Source organism: Nyctibius grandis, chromosome 7 (genome assembly GCF_013368605.1).
Source record: "Nyctibius grandis isolate bNycGra1 chromosome 7, bNycGra1.pri, whole genome shotgun sequence".
NCBI lineage: Eukaryota > Metazoa > Chordata > Aves > Nyctibiiformes > Nyctibiidae > Nyctibius > Nyctibius grandis.
The window spans coordinates 15,206,618-15,222,626 of NC_090664.1; the positions used below are offsets into that span (position 1 = coordinate 15,206,618).

A 16,009-nucleotide genomic window follows, 5' to 3' on the forward strand; every position below is an offset into this window, starting at 1 on the left:
GGCTCCCGCCGCAGCCCGCAGCCCCGTCTCCGCACCCCGCCGCCCGAGCCCCTGAGGAGAAGGGGTGACTCGGCGGCGCCCCGGGACCCGCCCTGCTCGGGCGCCGCCCGCCGTGCCGCGGCGTAGCCGGGGGGATCCCGGCCGCCCGCGGCCGCCAGCCCCAGCGGCGCTACAAGTGGCCGCCGGAGGCGGTTTCGGCTGCGGCTCCGCCGCGGTTTCCCTCCGCCCCGCGCCCGCCTCCCTCCGACCCTCTCCGCGGCGCGGAGGGGCCGCGGGGCGCGTTGCGTAACGCTGCGCTCCGCTCCGCGTCGCGTCGCTCGGGGCGACGAGGAGGTGCGGAGGCGCAGCGAGGCGGGTCGCCGCGGCCAGAGGTGAGCGGCGGCGGCGGCTGCGGCGGGGCGGGGGGGGGACGCGGCGCGGCGTGTGCGCGGCCCCGCGGGAGGCGGCGGCGGCGCAGGCGGGGGGAATCCAGGTCACGTCCGCAGCCAGACGGCGGCTGGCGGGAGGGACGCGGCGAGAGGCACCGCGCCGCGCCCGGGCGGGCGGTGAGGGGCGCGGGGCAGGCGGGCCGCTCCGCTCCGCCGGTAAGTCACTCGGGCGGGGGTGGGGGGAGCAGCGCGCCCCGGCCACAGGCGTGGGCGGACGCTCCGGCGGCGGGTGCCGGCTCCGTAGGTTGGCGTCCAGGGGCACGCCGCGCTGCCCCGCGTCGTGGCCGTTCCCCCGTCCCGGGGTTGGCGGGGCGGGGCGGGGGAGGCACGTCGTGCTCCCTGGCCGTTCCTTATATTTAGCCGTCACCAGCGGGGAGAGCGGCGGCAGCGGCGTGCGAACGTTGTCGGAGAGGATCCGTCGGGGCGCCGGACGGTCGCCCGGAGCATCTGGGGGGCGAGCGGCGGCCCGGCCCGGCCCGGCCCGGGCTGGGCCGCCGGTCTCCCCCCGCCGCTGTTCATCACCGCGGGGGTCTGCGGTGCCGGAGAGGTGGAGGGGGGAAGCCGGCGGTGTGTGCGCGTCTGCCGGCATTTCCTTATTTATTTCTGTTCGCAGCACAGGCGGTATTTCCCCGTTAAGGGTTTATCCATTGAAGTTTTATTTGACTTTCTGAAGCAACAACAACAAACAGCAGCAATCCGTGAAGTTAAAAAGCCGAAGGTGTTAATTGTTAACTAAATATAGAAGAGGAAGGCTTGAAAGCTGCTGTGGGTGGATTGATCAGGCAGCGTATGAGTAAAAAGGGAAAGGGGAAATTGTCAGCATCCAGAAGCCATTTGCCGGTCGAACCGCTCGCACCTGTTCTGGCGAGCGGCAGGAGCCCGGTAGATCCGTGGTCCCCAGAAACCTCATTAGCACTCCTGTGATCCAGGCTGTGGAAGTAAAAACGCAGGTTAAAAATGCTGTAATAAATACCAGCTCTGACTCAGGAGGGCGGATGAGACTTTTTTCCGACAGTATACGCATGTTCCTTTTATTATTTTAACTTAACACAAAATTCATACGTTCAAACCGAGCCATCTGCTAGTTATAGTAACTATTTAGCTTTTATTACAAAACTTAGTCTGTCATAAATATATGTTTGCATAATTGATAGACTGTGGATCTTTTTATAAAACAATTTGTTGTCCTTTTACATTTCAGTACTACTTGTGTGTTGAGACAATTTACTAGATTTTCTGGTTCCTGTTTTCCCAGCTCCAACTTCTGAATAAACATTTGAGGGGGAAAAAAAAAAACAGAGCAAAGCGTTTGTTCTTTATAAGAAATTGCCATGGTAAAAAGGTAATTTTCAGGAGACTTTATCATAATCAATGCAAATGCATTAGTTAGCAGTATTGCCTTACAGTGAGAGGCTTGAGTTCTCTCCCTTACTTTGGACTGTAAATAATATAACTATTTCAATGTATAGCTTTTTTTTAAAGTCAAGAAGCTGGACTAAGTCACTGGAAGGTATAGCCCTTCATTTTCTCATAGAACAGCTGTTTAAGGCACAATAATAACGAAAGTTTTGTGAAACTGGATATGCCTGCTTCCTTCCTCACAAGACTTTTTTTTTTTCTTTTCTACTTACTGGCTCAAAATCACCCATCGTCTTAGTCCCGGGACCCTTAAATTAGTCTCAGCCTTCCTTCAGTTTATTTGAGTTGGTGACCTTTGGATGAGCTGGTGTGTTCCATTGTTACTTGCTAACGATGGAATAATCTAGTCCTGACGTACTGGTTGTGAAACCGAGGGCGCTGCTGCCGGATGGTCCCATGGAAATTTAAATGTCCTATGGCTCCGTGTTGGAAGAGGGAGGATTTAGCTGTGGTTTCCATCAGCTTTTAACTGTGCAGGCTCTGATGTTCAGAGCTGAGCGGGCTCGAACCAAAGTCTGTTAGAGTCGATGGAAAACTTCCCATTGATTTTTAGTGGTTTTGGATCAAGTCTTGTATGAGCTGGTGTTGAGCACATCATGGCTCCAAATTGTTCAGTGCTTTTGAAATTCTTTGCATATCCAAGTCATTATGTAAAGTCAAATTTATTGTGCCGGCTCCTTCTCCTGTGTGGGAATGTTCTTTTGCTGAGCAGAAAGTAGTGGTGGTGTTTCTGTTCACTCTTTTTATATGCTAGAGCATTAATTTTATTATCTGATAATTTCAGGACAATGTATATGCTTTTTCCAAATTCCCCCCAAAATGGAGGATTTTGGAAAAAGTGAATCTTCCTTTGCTGACAGCTGCTTACCCTGTAGACAGGTTTCTTCAGGTATTTTTCAAAGAGTTTACGGTAGCGGGACATCTGAAGTTGTAAGACATGCTTTCTCTGATGTGCATGTTGTACTTCCCTTGTGCAGTATATGGTTGGTTGCTGCTTTTTTTTTTTTTTTAAATAAAAGTGAAGGGGAGAAAGTTGTTAGGAATAACAGATACTGGCATTCCATAAAGAAGTTTGCAGAATAACACATACCTGTGGTAGGCATATATCCTCTCCTGGCTTCCCTGTTGTTGATGATGAGCAGGATTTTTCCTCTTGGCTATATGTAAAAACCCAGCCAAGAGAAAAGTAGGGAGGAGAAGGATTACTAAACTTAAATAATAGAAGTTTGTCAAAGTTTATTGTCTAGTGTAGCCTTGAAAGTTGATTCTATTTGGAAGGGAATCAAGGGATGAAACCTCAAAAAAGCCACCTGATTTGAGGCAGGACATCCTCCAGCAACAATCTCATTTGCTGCCGGAAGGGTGAGACCAGGAATTTTGGCTCCTTGGAAAAGAAAATTCTGGAGCTCATTATCTCTCCTCCCATCATTTTCTGGTTTACTGATTTGGGGTTTGCTTATAGGTAAAAGAGGCATGAATATGAAAGAAGCTCAGGTAAATAGCTGGCGATGAGGGAAGGCATGAGAAGGAAAGTGGCACAATTTCTGTGAGCCCTCATGTGAGTTTTCCTTCTAGGACTTGGGAAATGCTTATTCTTCCAGCCAAACTAATTTGCTCTTTAATAGGAGATGGCTGTCACGGTGGAAGGCAGAGCGGTACTGCAGGATGCAGGGTAGCAATGCAGAGATGCGCATTTCCTCTGTCTTGTCCTTTCACGTGCTCGATTTCCAAAGCACTTGAGAATCTGGCATCTGGAGGAAAGAAGGAGGTACCGCTGGGGCACTGTCCACCTACCTGCAGGGAATGAGGCAGCACATCCATGCCATGGGTTTCTGGAGCGTATGGTCAAGATCTAAATTTGTGAATTTTCTGTTAGGGTCAGAGGAGCGATCAGAAAAGATTTTCTTAATATTTCCACAGTTTGTCTTTGTTCCCTCCTTAACTGGGGTTGTTTAGTCTGGAGAATAGGAGGCTGAGGGGAGACCTTATAGCTCTGTACAACTACCTGAAAGGAGGTTGTAGCGAGGTGGAGGTTGGTCTCTTCTCCCAAGTAACAAATGATAGGACGAGAGGAGACAGCCTCAAGTTGCACCAGGGAAGGTTTAGATTGGGTATTGGGAAAAAATCCTTCACCGAAAGGGTTGTCAAGCATTGGAACAGGCTGCCCAGGGAAGCGATTGAGTCATCATCCCTGGAGGTATTTAAAAGACGAGTAGATGTGGTGCTTAGGGACGTGGTTTAGTGGTGGACTTGGCAGTGCTAGGTTAACAGTTGGACTTGATGATCTTAAAGGTCCTTTCCAACCAAAATGATTCTATGATTCTATAAAATGACTACGTATGCAGTCCTAGATTCTCTCCTGCATGGACTCATTCAAATAAATAAATAAATAAATGCTGTTCAGTAGCTCTTCAAGTTTAGGACAGCAGAATTCCGCTAAGTCCTGAAGATACTCTCCTCCTTCTGTCTGCGTAACTGAAGTAAGGCCTCTGAGTGGCTGAGGAAGTCTGTACTGGAAAATGCAGTATAGGTATGGTGGTCTGGGGGTCTGCCTGGCTTCATTTACCCCATCATCGAAGTTAGCAGAATAATTCACGTGGCCATTAGTGTGGCAGTACTGCTTCTGATGCTTTTTAAGCTTGTCATTGGGCAGTGGAGAAACAATCTGTCTTCTCAGAGATGAGCTAGGATTTTACACAGTTTACAGGGATAACTGAACAAGTGATGCATGTATTGCAAGAGCCTTTGTTATGAAAATCAAGGGCAGACTATAAATAAACTTAATTTCTGTGTAAAGATTAAATAATTGTATTTCTTCAATTCTCCGTTATTTCGTTGGTTGTTTGTGGTCCAAGTGGATATTTTGAATAAAGTAATTGATTCTTGCATAAGTGGTTTCGCTCATTTCATTCACAACATGTGAATGAGATCGTTTCCATTACTCACCACTTTAAACATGGTTATGGTAGGGGGACACTGCAAGTAAAAAGATAGGTTGAAAAAGTTGGTTCTGTTGTTAACCTCTTCAGTTTATGGTCACGCTGCCAAAATGCATGCAGTGGCCTCCAACTAGATGGGATGAAATTGCAAGCAAATAAAATGCCTTTTTTAAATAAGAAAATCAAGTTATGTATCCAATTCTGAATGCTTTTGATCATAAAAATTCTCCTTTGACCTATTGTAGCTTATTAGAAATTGAAGGTCTTGTGAAACTTAAACTAATGCATTAGTCAGAGAATAAAGGAATAGACTGCAGTTTAAAGAAATTACTGTATATCCTCAAGTGTCTTAAATATACAGAACTGTAATAATTTTTACTGATTAACTAAAATGGCAAATACTCTTACGTTGTAATTAGATTATACGCATGAAAGCAGTGTGATCATTCTAGATTACAGAACCATTCTGTGTCCTCTGGTGAACCTAACCCAATAAATTAGGATTCTGTTTTCCATTGGAAGAAATAAAAGGACTGATTGTCATAGGAAGGTAGAAAACGGGGCAAGAAGGTCAATGTCTCTTCAAGTAAATTTAAAGTCAAAATGTAAGTCATTGCTGGATGAGGAAGGAGTAAAGTCGGTGCATGTAGAACCAAATTGCTTATACTTATGCATACACAATGCATATTTCTCTATCTTGGATAGAAGATCATTAATTCTGCTCACCTGCTAAATATTTTTGGCTATTCTGACACTGATGTTTGAATGTCTTCTGGATTACTTCATGGGAGTTGGTAGGAATGAACTAAGCCACAGGTACATCAACAACGTTGCTTGACTGTAGGATGTGCTTTGGAACAGCTGTGGTGTAGGAGAACAAAGGAGCTCCTTGAAGAAAATTAAAATACTTTTCAACTATATAAGTAGTCGGATCATTGGACAATTGCTCAGTAACTGATATCTTAGTGACATGGATATGGATGAACCATTTAAAAAATATTCACAAAAAAAATATACTGTGGGTAAGAGCAGCTGCTTTCACCACCACTGCAAGTTGGCTTCCTTGAGTCATGTGTCATGTTTACTCTCTTTATCTACATCTGTACAATGTTCTTGAATTCTGGGCCTTTTTCTTTCTCATGCCTCATGGATTTGCAGACCTTCACACCTTTCTTCCACTGCCTTGGTCTTACACCGTGGCCTCCTTTAGTATACTGTTAACTCCACGCTTCCCACCCGTGACTTTGCGTTATTTCCCTCAGCTCAGCTATGCCAGCTGCTTGCCATGTGCTCCAGCCAGCCTGTACTTCAGCAGGCATGGAGTGCTGCTGCTACTGCTTCTTGGTTTCCTACCTATAGAAAGAAGGTGCACTAATAAATTGAAGATTTTTTTTCTTTAGCATTGTTTTTTCCTCTGGCCTTTAGCACAATCTTATAATTCCTGGTCCATTTGCCTACCTCCTTGCAGCTCTTGACAGGTAGGATTGCCTTCATGTGGCATCATACCATCTGTTTTCTGGCTTTACATGAAAATAATTTTATTTCCATTGTTTATTAACTTATCCCTGGATCTTTTTTTTTAATATTTCAAACATATTTGTAAGAAATTGGGTGTTTTTGTGTGCAAGGTGCTTCAAAGTGTAATGAGGAGCTGTAGCATTTCTGTATAAGGCTTAGAATAACTTTGTTCATGGCTTCAGGAAATGGAAGGGTTTATCTTGAGCCTTCTCTTTTTAAGTTAGGTGTCTTACCTTCCATATTGCATTTATTCTCCTAAAGAAGATAAGATGAAACAGATTATCCAGTTAGATAAACAGGGAAAGATTCTGTACAGAGTTGTATCTGTGTAAATCCAGAATGTACATGCGCATGCAGATACGCATTAAAAGAGTATTATCCTATAAAATATTTGTGACAGATTTCATTTTTAAAGCAAAATAATTACTTCCATTAAATATTAAAGTATAATTTTATTTCTACAAGTATAGAGAAAATTATATCTGGAAGAGTACTTCCTATGCAGCATTGAACTGCATGTATTTTATGTTGTGCCTCTTTCACTGATGTGACTTACTGAAGTGATTTGGTTTACTGGACTGTTGTATGTGACCAGAATAAAACAGCTTAGTTGGGACAGAGGACTTGGGTCAACTGTTTAACTGCATAAGTTGTTTGATTATTCACGTTATAATGTCAAGCACTAAGGAAAAGAAATACCAGAATTAAGGTTGATTATGCCGTCTTAATTCGGATATCTTTCAGTATATGCAGATAAATTAAGGTTTGGAGTCCTTGGATGATACTGCTTCACTTTTCAGTGTGCAAAACATTATGTAGTAATAGTCACGTTTGAAAACTACGGCTCCTACTAACTTTATTTGAAACTATGAAACTTCTGAATATCTGATCCCAGGGAATGCTATAGGTTATGTGTAATATGGGGATCATGTGGTCCCTGCCTGTAAACCATACATGTAACAGTAATTTGCTCCTGGCTATTATGAATTTAGAGTTGAAAATCACTTAGCTCTGCACCATGAAGGGATCAAACCTGATTGTCCAACTAAGCATTCAACTGTTGTAAACTGTTCAGCTCTCTTTTTTTTTTTTTCTTCACCACAAAGTTCCCTGCCTCAGATACTTCACACTTTTCTCCTTTGCCGTAAATAGGACAGGGATGCTAGAGACATTTTCTTTCCTTGAAGATTCCTATGCATGGAGATGGCATCCTCAACTTCATTTCTCCATAGGATGTCCTGTCAGTTGCCCTGGTTGCTGAATCTGGCAGATGTTGAAGGCAGCTGCCATGCTCCTGCTGTAGACAGAGTGGGTTGCACTGTCCTTGGTTCCCTCTGACAGGGTCTTCTTGCCACCAAAAGGGATAAGTCAGTGACAAGAGTCCTGCTTGCCATTGTGTTGACCAGACCCTATGCTTTTGTCTTCTCATCTTTCTGCATTACTGAGTGCTGGGTTCTTTGGGTGGGGGGGGGGGGGGTTTGTCCCCAGTCCCACTGCTTTTTGGCATCTCCCTCCCTTACTTCCCCACTTGGCAGTTCTGCTGCTTATGTGTGTGACCACTGGCATGTGCTATGAGACTTTGACGACAATGGTGATAGCCTCCCAAATGTATGAAGCCTTCTTTCTTGCCAAGTAGATTGCTGCACAAGATACCATCTTGATGGCGGCTGTCTTCATGTCCATTGAACTCTGGGAGAACCCAGAGACTACTGTGATAGCCAGGCCTCCTGGGAAGCCCTTTTGTTTTCACCCTCTACCCAGGGAAGATGAATCTGCTCCAGTGTCACTTTCCCGGTAGGATGCAGGGAATGTGCTTGCAGCCAGTCTGGCCATGCCTTTCCAGTCAGAGGGTGATGGGAGTGTGTTTTGTGAGGCAGAAAGATCTACTTCAAGATGCCTCGTGTCAAAACACTCTTCAGTTTTGCGAAGGTAGAAGTGCTTTCTCTGCTAGGAGGTTAGGTATGGGTGGGAATGGTGTGGCCTGGGGCAGGGAAGTGCTGGATTCCCTAATTCCTGAGGGAGGGAGGGCTCTGGTCATACCCTCTCTATAGAGCTGTTCGCTGAGCTAACCCTCCCAGTCTCCTCGTCCTGCCTCCAGTGACATGGATAAGATGGCTTGCTTTGGTGTAGGATACTTGGGGAGGGGGACAACTAGGCTAAGGTGCTTCCCTTCCTCTGCTACTTCCATCTCCTTCTCTCCTCTGCCTTACTTTCTCTTTAGGGTGGATTGCCCGTTTCTTACGTAGACCTGCAGGTGTTTGCCTTCAGTCCTCCTTTTGCGGCACAGCTCTGAGTGCTCAGTGTTCACCGTTTATGGTCAAACCTGGTTATGATCGAACCTGTCAGCTGTGGTTGTGGAGTGTTTCAGCATCTTCCCCCCACTTGCCTAATAATAAATGCTTTATTATCAAGCCCTTCTTTTGCCTTCTTCATGAGAGACAGAAGGGGTTAGTGCCCGGCAGCCAGGCTTTGGGAGCACTCTTGTTGGCATCTGTTGGTGAGGGGCTTTCATAGCTCCAAACCAGAGGACGTGAAGCGGATGGAGCCTTGCCAGCCCATCCGGGTCATGGTTCTGGTCTGATGACTGGAAGAGGAGGGACAAGCAGGCTTTCCCCAAACTGCCCCAGACCAAGGGTTGATGTGCCAGGCAGCTGCTCTCCCTTGGCCTCTCCTCCTTTGCCACAGTCCATCTCGGTTTGCTGACTGCAGCCCAAGGGGCAGGCACTGTGGACAGCAGGCTGGCAAGGGCCTGAACTTCTGTAGGCTCACTGGGTTCTCCTGGGGAAGAGAGCAGACCTGGCCACGCTTGTTTCTGCAGCCAGGACCATACCTCTGGCTTTTAAGCTCTGCACTGGCTTCATTACAGTGCCTGTTACCTGGCATGGAGCTATGTATATGGAGAAACATATGTATATATAGCGTGCTTCCTTCTGTTTCCAGATGTCTTCAGATCTTCTTAAATACCTGATAGCCGGAAAATTCAAGATTCTGAATGAAACAAGTTTTTTTTCCAAGTACTGTAAAAATTTTTGTGGAGCACAAATAAATTTAGGCAAGCCCCTCTCCCCCATTTTCCCTTTCTGACTTGTTTAAGAAAAGACTGGGCATGACACTTATTGCCATGGTCTAGTTGACATGGTGTTGTCAGGGCAGTGGTTGGACTCGATGATCCCAGAGGCCTCTTCCAACCTGATTTATTCTGTGATTCTGTGATTCTGTGACTACATTTTCACAGGGACAGCAGGATTAATTATTTTCATAGGGGCCTTGCTTGCCAAATTACAGGTCCTGTTCCAAGGAATAGGAGAACTCAAGTAATTGAAAGAAAAAGAGTCTAAAATTTTGCATAGAGAAAAAAAAATCAACATTTCCTTTGGCTACCTCTGCAGAAATAGCAAGACCATTTTGACTGGTTGAACACCAGCACAGGTTACCCAGAGAGGTTGTGGCATCTCTGTCCTTGGAGATATTAAAAACCCAGGTGGATGTGGTCCTGGGCAACCTGCTCCAGGTGACCCTGCTTGAGCAGGGGGTCAAACTAGGCAGTCTCCAGAGGTGCCTTCCAACCTCAGCCATTCTGTGACTGAGACTTTCTGAAAAAGTTCATCTTGAGATGGGCAGTCTGATTTCACAGAATCACAGAATCACAGAATCAGTCAGGTTGGAAGAGACCTCAGGGATCATCGAGTCCAACCATTGCCCTGACACCACCATGTCAACTAGACCATGACACTAAGTGCCGTGTCCAGTCTTTTCTTAAACACAGCCAGAGATGGTGACTCCACCACCTCCCTGGCCAACCCATTCCAATGTCTAATAACCCTTTCTGAAAAGAAATTCTTCCTGATGTCCAACCTGAACCTCCCCTGGCAAAGCTTGAGGCTGTGTCCTCTTGTCCTATCGCTAGTTGCCTGGGAGAAGAGGCCAACTCCCACTTCACTACAACCTCCCTTCAGGTAGTTGTAGACTGCAATAAGGTCACCTCTGAGCCTCCTCTTCTCCAGGCTAAACAACCCCAGCTCCCTCAGCCGTTCCTCGTAGGTCAGACCCTCCAGACCCTTCACCAGCTTGGTCGCCCTCCTCTGGACTCGCTCCAACACCTCAACATCTTTCTTGAAGTGCGGGGCCCAGAACTGGACACAGTACTCAAGATGCGGCCTCACCAGTGCCGAGTAGAGAGGGACGATCACTTCCCTAGACTGGCTGGCTACACTATTCCTAATAGAGGCCAGGATGCCATTGGCCTTCTTGGCCACCTGGGCACACTGCTGGCTCATGTTTAGCCGGCTGTTGATCAGCACCCCCAGGTCTCTTTCCGCCAGGCCGCTTTCTAACCACTCTTCCCCCAGCCTGTAGAGCTGCATGGGGTTGTTGTGGCCGAAGTGTAAGACCCAGCACTTGTTCTTGTTGAACCTCATGCCGTTGGTCTCGGGCCCATCTATCTAACCTGTCCAAATCCCTCTGTAGGGCCTTCCTACCCTCCAGCAGATCGACACTCCCACCCAACTTGGTGTCATCTGCAAATTTACTCAGGGTGCACTCAATCCCTACGTCTAGATCATCTATAAAGATATTGAACAGCACCGGCCCCAGAACTGAGCCCTGGGGGACACCGCTAGTGACCGGCCGCCAGTTGGACTTTGCCCCATTCACCACCACTCTCTGGGCTCGGCCATCCAGCCAGTTTTTAACCCATTGAAGAGTCTACCCATCCAAGCCCCGGGCAGCCAGTTTGTCTAGGAGGATGCTGTGGGAGACAGTGATTTGGAGAATTGCAGTTCACTGGTTAGAGATGAGTGAAGTAAAAAATAATTTAAGATAGATTTCTTTAATGGGAAGTGTAGTGCATGCTTTAAAAATAAGCTGGTCTGCCAGGCTTGCCCATAATAAATTCAGGGGAGTCAATAAAAATATTATGAATTCATACCAAAATAAGAGAACAAATCTTACTACTTGTGTCTACACAAACACCTTAAGCTGCTCTGTAACTTTAAAAAGTGTCCTAAATGCATTTTCCATGCACACATAGAAATTGTGAGCTTACTTAAAATTTAGGACCAGAATTCGTGCTCTCACCTTTGTACATACGGGGCCAATGCTCAGGATCATTGCCTTTGATCACGAAGAGTCATATGGGCATAAAAAGTAGCCAGGACTTGGATGCTCTTTCAGAGTCATTTTCTGATCATGCTTTGCTCGTAGGAATGTAAGTGTAAAAAGCCAAATTTACATAAACAAACTACTCTATGAACCCTTGCCCTCCCCTCTCACTTGACCTTTGCTGCCCAGTTTGGCTCCCAGAGATTTTCCACTGGTCTCTTTCTTGGGTTGTGTGTTTCTCCAGTGAGAAACCCAAGTTCTGAAAGCAAGAAAGTGGTGGAATTGCAGCCACAAAACCTGAACTCAAGCAGACAATCTTCCCTTTCCTGTTACTACTACACCTACTCATGAGGCAGCCCTGTGGGTACCAGTGTGGACACTGGCTGGCAGACAGGGCATGTACCAGGCATCTCCTTACCTTTGCTTGTAGCTCAAGCTCATCCACAAATGGCAGCTGAAAATTCATGCCCATAATAAAAGTTCACATCAGTTTAACCTGTGTTTTGCAACAACACTGCAGGCTGCCTTTTTTCTAAAAGCTTTCTATTTCTCAATATTTTTTACATATTTTATTTCCTCAACTTAGGAGGACTAACAGGAAGGCTTGTCAGCAATTTACCTTGGAGACAGAAGGCAAAGGGGAAGTGGATTGCTGACAGGATGTTGCTCGCTGTCCGGGCAAGCATAACGTGCAGTAAGACGAAAAGCTTGGACTCCCCTTTGTGATGTTCAACTCCAAGCCAAGTTATAACTTGAGCTCAGTCACTTCAAAACATGTCTGTGTAGATATAGCCGTAGTCCGTTTTGATGACCGTTAGTCTGCAGCTGAATTAATTAATTGATGGTGCAAGAATGATATTTAAAGGCAGACATTTACCACTCCTAAGTCCAGATCTACAAGATCAAATCTACAGTCTGAATTTTTTTATGTTTTGTTGCTACGGGTTTCCTGACACATCGTACCTAATCTTGTCAATATTTCTTTAGGTCTTGCTCCTTTAAATAGTTTTGGATGAGTGGAACATCCAGTACTTTTGTAAAGATCTCCTGAAGTCAGTGAAAGCCATTTGTGAACAGGGGCAGGTGAAAGAAGCAAGCGCATCTTATGCCCTGCACAGTCGTAAGCATGTCTGTGTTTGGGAAATGAGGGTAGTATAGTGTTACTGTGTTTGCTTTGGAAAGTAATCTAATCTAAAAGAGCTTGAAACAATTTGCAAATTAGGATTGTGAAAAACCTCAATATAGTTTTTTCTTCTTTAAAAGAAGAAGTATTTACACCCAGAAAGAGCAGTATGCAGGAAGAATTTGAGAGATTCACCTTGGCAGATGTTGCAAGGCATGGGATAGAATAGGACTGAGCTTTACCTATTGTGAAGGTTAAGAGCTGCAGTCTCTGTTAGGAGATCCAAATTTCACAACACTCGGGTGATGGTGTAACAGGAAGGAGGGTGTGGGCAAAACTACAGAGCGACATATGAGTAATTCAAGACCTCACCTGTTTTCCCATCTGGAGAGCAGGGCTAAGTGGGGAAAGCAGATGGGTAGATCAGAAGTTACAGGTTAAACACTTTTGCTGGGCTTATCTGTAGTGAGGATAATCTTTGGGGATTCATGTTTGTTGCATGCTTTTTGTATTTTTGTATGGATGTTTTTTAATTGAGTCAGAAAAAATGATGTCTGGTGCTACTCCTTCTATCTACAATAGCAGAATGGCCAATCTGAGCTACTAGGATATAGCCAGCAGATGCCAGCAGTCTTTGTGGTACTTTATTGTTAATTTACTTGGGATGGTTTTTTCAATAATTTTAATAATATCAATTATCCTGTTTAATAATATCAAAGGAGTGTGATTAGTGTCTCATTTCCATGTGAAAAAGTCTTGGTGAGTATCAAAGGCACATTATGACCTTAAGTAGTGCCCAGAAGTGATATGTTAGAAAAAAAAGTTACAATCCCAACAATGATTTTTGCAATTCAGTCAACATCAAGTATGTTTAACACATACACATCTTCCTGCAATGTTTGAAATCAGGGGTCAGGACTCCAAAATGAAATTTAGTGTAAGTACAACTGAGGCTGACTTCAGTGGGTATTACTGCCCGAGAAAGGCAAGAATAATGGCAGGTGATACAAGCTTAATGTTTTCCAAAGTTCAGCAGTTTTGCGAGCACAATGATCTGCTTACAGTGTGTTTTTAAGATAGAAATAATTTTATCTCCAGTACTAAATTTGAAATCAGTGTACCCAGCCATCTGCATCTGTGTATGTCAAGCCTAATGTCTTGATTTATACCGTGCTCTCATTTGTTTTTCTTCAGACTTTTGCTATATCACTTGGGTTTGTTTTTTTTTCTGATGGAATGCAGAAACTCATTGGTGAGTTTTGTTGTATTTCTTGTTTACTGACATCTTTATGAATAACTTGGCAAAAGTTTGTGAAAACTCAGTATAATAGTCCTGAAAACTCAGTATAATAGTCCTTATACTGTTATATGTCTGTTAGCCAGTGGTGTTAATATTTAAAGCAATTAGTGCTGTTCCCTTTTTAATCCAAGCTAATGTCTTCTAATCAACATGATGTAATTCAACAAGTAAAACCTACCAAACTGAGATACTGTGCTCTTTTGTTATCTCTGGATGTGCAGCATAGCACTTATTTTTGTATCTTTTGAACATTTTGTAGATCAGTAGCTGAATTTCTGGTAGTAAGTGCATTATATTTTTGAGTCAATACATTTCATTTTCTGTCAACACTTATCTTCAAGTTGTGTTTCTGCTGAATTATCCGTTGTTAATTAAGAATAATTTTATCGCTTTGGTTAACATAAGAAATTGGGACATTATTAGGGTGTTGGCCTTGGTGTTTCCATAACAGGTTAGCTGCTTTGATCTGGCTGTGTTGACAGTAAAATTGGGTCTTCTGCTTGGACTTGTAGGAGAAATACATGTTTGGTTAGACCGTTATCAAATTGAAGGAAGTAACTAGAATCGGTAAAGCAAAGACAGGCACAGTAATAATAAAAAAAGAGAGAGAAAATTAAGCAATACAGGGTCATGCAGAACACTGTCACTTTGTTGACATAATTTATGGCTGTAAACAGAGGTCACGACGTCACTCTATGGCAATCCCAGCTCTTCTCAGCTTTGTGCTGTTTTCCTATGGCTCACATAGGACCAGTCCTAGAACACTGTGTTCCCTTTTGTGTACCCCTCTTTATTTATTATTTTTTCTAACCAGAAGAGATTAAACAGAAGAGAGGTCAGGGAGGAGTTGGGAAAATAATAGAGGGAGTAAAAGGAAAATGACATTAGCAAAGCCTGCAAGGTGGCTGTGTATGTATATTGAGGATGCGTGTCTGAATGGTCTGAAAGGAGTTGTAAAGGGTAACTGTGAAAGTGAATGGTTTTTTTTAACGTTAACAAATGGATCACTTTTTGGAAGGGATGGATCTAAGACTTTGGTCTGTGTGTGATGGTGTTATCCCCTTGGAAGTGGTCAGTAGGAATCAAAGTTGTGTAAAGCACCAGCGGCTGTATAATACGGAATGATACAGCTTTGGTAGGGTGAGGGATAGGCAGCTACTGAAGTGCCCTGTTGTGTGGTCATTTTTGATAGTTGTGACATGTTCTGGTTTTGAGCACTAAATAATGGCTTTGACCTAATTTAACTCTAGTATAACAGCATTGAGAATATGGACCATTTACATCATGAAAAGAAAAAAGGAAAATACGTTTAAGTATTTCCTATTTTTAGTGTGATAATTTTTCTTACTTAAACATTTGCAATAATATAAAGCAAAAATACAGCGAAAATAGAGTTCTGTTGTATTTACCTAATGGAGGCATATATAATCTTGTAAGCACCATGTGACATTTTAGATTTTATTTCATTTTCCCTTTAAGCTTCAGACCAGCAGTTAAAGTGCCCTAAAGGGGTCTTTATTCTAGTTGAAGTGTTCCGATTGCACTCATCTTTTCTTCCTTTTGTTTATGGTAGTGTGTTAAGTTTTGAGGATTGTTGGGGAAGAAGCACCATCTTTTCTATTATGATCTTTGGCAGCTAAAGGTACTTGGTGCCATTTCAGTGATCTTAACAATCATCAGTCAGCCAAAACAAGAGGAGTACCTCGTAGAATTGCAGGTTACGTGCACATGTGACCCTGATTCAGAAGTGTAAGTGACTGTAATTTAAGAAACTTGTAGGACTGGTTGTGTGGTTGTCCATCTCACTAGCTGTCTGGTTCTTCTCTAAAAAAATGCTATTTAAAATGTTAAGGCAATTTTTTAGAAACTAGTGATTTAAAGTCATATGATCTCAAAAAACCTGAACTGTGAATAACTATGTGGAGGTTGTGGATTTGTCAAAGCACGAGAGATTACACTTCAAGACCAATAGGCTAGGAGAAATACACAGGGAGGAAAGGGGAAAAAGCACCCCTGTCTCTGTCAGAATGACCAGGTTTGGTATATGTTCCCCTAGTTGCTTGATACCCCAGCTGGGCAGCCTTCCCCAAAACGTGGTGGCCATACCCAGCCTTGAATGGAGATGTCATGGTAAAACTTCAGTGCTCTTCCCAAAGAAATCTAATGTGACTATTTCATCCTC

The 16,009-nt window shown here is 44.2% G+C and overlaps 1 protein-coding gene across 2 annotated transcripts in view; it reads left to right on the plus strand.

Annotated features, from left to right (window-relative positions):
- Positions 1–325: 325 nt before the first annotated feature.
- Positions 326–16,009, plus strand: part of THRB (thyroid hormone receptor beta) — a 172,541-nt gene continuing 156,857 nt past the window's right edge. The window contains exon 1 of one of the 2 annotated variants that reach the window (XM_068404990.1): positions 326–371. The gene's annotated coding sequence lies outside the window, so the exon portion shown is untranslated. Of the gene's footprint in view, positions 372–505; positions 585–16,009 lie in introns of those variants that run through there. The other variant, XM_068404989.1, reaches the window with a different exon arrangement.